We start from the raw sequence: 4,654 nt of genomic DNA, 5'->3' as shown, positions 1-4,654 counted from the left end.
ATCCTTCCTTGTGATTTTCTCACTATGGAAGGCCCTCACGTTTTCTCCTACCGCTTGGCGAGCGAATTCCTTATCAAGCTCCTTCAGATGAAAATCCTTCAGTTCTTCATAATCGAGCCACCAGTTGCTCACCGGATACCTCTATTCAGTTTCTTCAGTGTATTCGAATCTGAGGTAGTCTACCGGGAATTGTAGGATGAATTTTCTGAATGGAATGGATTTTAGCTCTCTGAGTTTGCCCTAGTCTTCAGTTAATTCCAGCAATCTCCTCCTCTTGTAATATGTCTCTGGCGGCGCTGGCTCCAAAATTCAACCCCCGAGGTTGTCGTTACCACATTCCTCCCGTTAGTTGATTTAATCCTCTGGATCATTTTCTCAACCCTTTCTTCAACTCTTTCAAGCTCCTTTAGTAACGCTTCTCACTTGCTTTGATCTATTTTGTTAGTTTGCAATGAACCTAGGGTTTTACATAATCGTTTCGCTTGATTTTGAAAACTTTAAATCCTACATTATTACTTCCAAAATGAAAATATATTCAAATAACAGACAAAAATTTCGTAAATCTCAGTGATTTGAACCCTAAGTCTTCCTCCTCACAACGAAACAAAACACTCCAGAGAGGGTTTCATTGTGAACGATGGGGAAAATTATGGAACAACAAACACATATATTATTGTAAAATTGATCCATATAAAGCAAGAATAACAGTTATTATATCTAAATATAGCAGATAACAGACTTAGAATTACAGAAATTGAAGTTATAAAAATTTTCGCAAAGGTTGAAGAACAGACAGTTTTTCGCAAAAATAAATTTTGATTATGCATTAATGCGTGTAAAATCGGAGAAAGGAAACCATGAGATCGAGTTTTTAGACCAATGTTAGCCTAGATCTTACTTCAGATTTAGCTAAATTGGGCGAGGGATCGAGATTTTTGAAATTTTAGTTGCGGAGAACTGACGGTTTCTAAAGCTTCTTGAGGAAGTTACTGTAGGGTAAAAGTGAAAATGGCTGAGAACTGAGGTATTTATAGAGGACGTTGGTCGCTTATATGGAGAGCGTGAGCGAAGTGATACATAAGTCCATTTTATATTAGTATAAAGGTATAAGGGAGGGTTACTGGGCGGGTGAGCGGTTGAAGCATTACTTCTAAATACCTATGTATGACATATAAGCGATAATGGAAGCGGTATTGGGTGAGCGGTATTTCTCCAGTATGTATCAGGATGAAACAAGCCAAGCGATGGTTGGCTTGGGTCAGACTTAGGTTAGAAGTTAAAATTCTATCTCTTCTACCTAAGAAAGCAATAATCGCATTATTTAAACTACTTCTAGAAAGCAATAATTCTAACTATGAAAGCAATAATAGCTATTCTAAAGAAAGCAATAGCGAAAGCTATAAATTTTCTTTGACGATTTTAGGGTTAGGCGTTCTGGATATCACTTTTGACTCTATCACTGAGCGAGTTTTTGCACCTCAACCAGATTAATTTCTGCATTGGCCCGCTACAAAATAGGCCCTTCTATATATGGTTTCAGTCTCACTCCATTGACTAGGAAGGAACCGCTTTCCCTAGGGTTGTCCATATTATTGACTCATATGGCTCCATTTGGCAGAACTTGTCTGACTATAAATGGCCCAGTCCACCATGATCTCAATTTTCCTGGGAATAGGTGGAGCCTAGTATCATATGATAAAACCTTGGACCCCTTTGTGAACTCTTTCTTTTTCAACTTCCTTTCGTGGTAGAACTTCATCCTTTTCTTATAAAGTTTAGCGCTCTCATATGCAAGGTAGCGGAACTCAGTCAGATCGAGCAATCGTTCAGCGCGCTTCTCCCACACGGGGAGAAGGTCAAAGTTCAAATATTTGATAGCCCAATACGCGCGATGCTCAAGTTCCAGAGGTAAATGGCAGGCTTTTCCATAAACAAGTCTGTACGTGGACATCCCAAGTGGAGTTTTGAAGGCTGTTTTATATGCCCATAACGCATAATCCAATCTTTCTGCCCAATTCTTGCGACCTTTGTTAACTTTGGTCTGAAGGATGTGTTTGATTTGACTATTAGAAACTTCCACCTGACCCTTTTTTTTGTGGGTGATAGGGAGTAGTTAGATGTTGGCGAACACTATACTGTTTATGGCAAGTTTGGGAGTAGTTAGATGTTGGCGAACACCATACTGTTTATGAGTGACTTCATCGCTTATGATAGTTCTGGGACCTCGAACCTTGGGAATATGGTGTATTTTAGGAAGCGGATCATAGAAGAAGCATCATTCGTTGGGAGCGCTTGCGCTTCGACCAATTTGCCCGTATAATCCACCGCCACTAGAATGTATAATTTCCCATTTGAATTCAGAAAGGGGCGCATCAAATCTATCACCACAAATAAAAAATGTCCACAAACAAGATTCCAGTTTGAGGCATCTCATCCCGTTTTGAGATAGAGCCCAATCTTTTACACTTATTGCAAGCTTTGGCAAAGGCATCAACATCTTTTTGTAGGGTAGGACAAAAGAAGCCTGACTGCAAAACTGCATCAATATCTTTTTGTAGGCTAGCAAAATGCCCTCCTACATGGGACCCATGACATTCGTTCAGAATCAGCGGGACCTCTGATTCGGCTACACAGTGGTGAATTATCCCATCAGAGCCGATATTGAACAAATAAGGTTCATCCCAAAAATAATCCTTTGCCAAACTAAGCAATCTCTTCTTTTCCCTTTGTACAGTGTGAGCGGGAAACTGCCCTATGGTCAAGAAATTTGCCAGGTCAGCAAACCATGGCTACTTCCCTTGCACTAAGAACAACTTCTCATCAGGGAATAATTCATTGATACCTGAAGATATGTCCACCATCTGCCTTAATCTACTAAGGTGATCAGCAACATAATTTTCCTTCCCCTTCTTGTCCTTGATCTCTATATCGAATTCTTGGAGCAAAAGAACCCATTTCATCAAGCGGGCCTTTGTCTCTTTCTTCTCCATGAAATACTTGTTCGATGCATGGTTTGTGTGTATAATGGTCTTGCTTCTGATAAGATATTTCCTGAATTTCTCGAAAGCGAAGACAATAGCAAGCAACTCCTTCTCGGTAGTAGTGTAATTTTTCTGAGCAGAATCCAACGTCCTACTGGCGTAGTAAATGATGTTCAGCTTGGATTCCACTCTTTGGCCTAACACAGCGCCGATGGCGTAGTCACTTTCATCCGTCATTAACTCGAATGGCTCGCTTCACACTAGTGTATAAATGATGGAAGCGGTGGTGAGCTTCTTTTCTTCAGAATAAGGAAAGCCTCCTTACACTCGCTTGACCAATCAAATTGAGCATCCTTGCATAGCAGTGCGGTGAGCGGTTGTGTGATTTTACTGAAGTCCCTGATAAAGCGATGGTAAAGACCAACACATCCAAGAAAACGTCTTACTCCTTTCTCATTCGAGGGCGCTGACATCTTTTCGATTACACTAACTTTCGATCTATCTACCTAAATTCCGGAAATCGAGATCTTATGGCCTAGAACAATTCCTTCATTTGCCATTAAGTGACACTTCTCCCAGTTAAGTACAAGGTCAGTCTTAATGCAGCGAAGAAACACTTTTTCCAGATTATTCAGGCATCGGGAAAATGTCTTGCCATACACCGAGAAATCATCCATGAAAACTTCAATGCAAGAGTCCAAAAGATCGCTGAATATATGATACATACATCACTGGAAGGTGGCTGGGGCATTGCAAAGCCCAAATGGCATCCTCCTATAAGTGAACGTACCATATGGGCACATAAATGTCATCTTCTCACAGTCTTCCGGCTTGATGGGAATCTGATGGTAACCGAAGTAGCCATTGAGGAAACGGTAGTATTCGTGTCCTGCGAGCTTCTCAAGGCATTGATCAAGGAATGGTAGTGGGAAGTGATCCTTCTTGGTTGCTACGTTCAACCTCCTGTAGTCGATGCATACTCTCAATCCAATGACAGGTCTTGTTATGAAAACATCCCTTTAATTGCTTGTTTGCTCGACAAAGCCTCATTTCTTGGGGACCACCTGGGTTGGGCTAACCCATTGGCTGTCACTTATGGGATAGATGATTCCTACATCAAAAAGTTTGATTACCTCTTTCTTTACTACCTCTTGCATAGTCTCATTTAGACACCGCTGAGGCTGTTTGCATGGCTGCACATCAGCATCCAGTCTGAAATGGTGCATACACACCACTGGGCTGATTCCTTTTATATCAGATATCCTCCATGCAAAAGCGGCTTGTCTTCTTTTGAGAAGCGAGACGAGCTGAGCCTCTTGGTCCGACAGTAGTAAAGCAGAGATTATCAACGGGTAAGTCTCCTCCGGACCGAGGTATATATTTGAGGTGCTCAGGTAGTTTCAACTCGTCCTTAATACAGGCCTCACTCTCTCGCTCTCGCTTTGCTTTCTCAATAGACTCAGTGGGAGGTATTACCCTATCGCTTTGCCCACCAGAGCCCTGAATATTGTCCAGTTTGAGCGAACCATTATTTGAAATTTCTTCCAGAGTTTCAAACGGTAAACAGTTCTCAAAAGTTGATAATTTATTTAACTCATCAATAAAATCACAATTTTCTTTCTAAGGTTGGCGCATGGCATTGTTCATAGAAAATGTGACTATATCTCCACATA

This window comes from Andrographis paniculata, unplaced genomic scaffold (assembly GCF_009805555.1).
Source record: "Andrographis paniculata isolate CXL003 unplaced genomic scaffold, ASM980555v1 Contig32END, whole genome shotgun sequence".
Classification (NCBI taxonomy): Eukaryota; Viridiplantae; Streptophyta; class Magnoliopsida; order Lamiales; family Acanthaceae; genus Andrographis; species Andrographis paniculata.
This window is presented reverse-complemented; position numbering follows the sequence as displayed.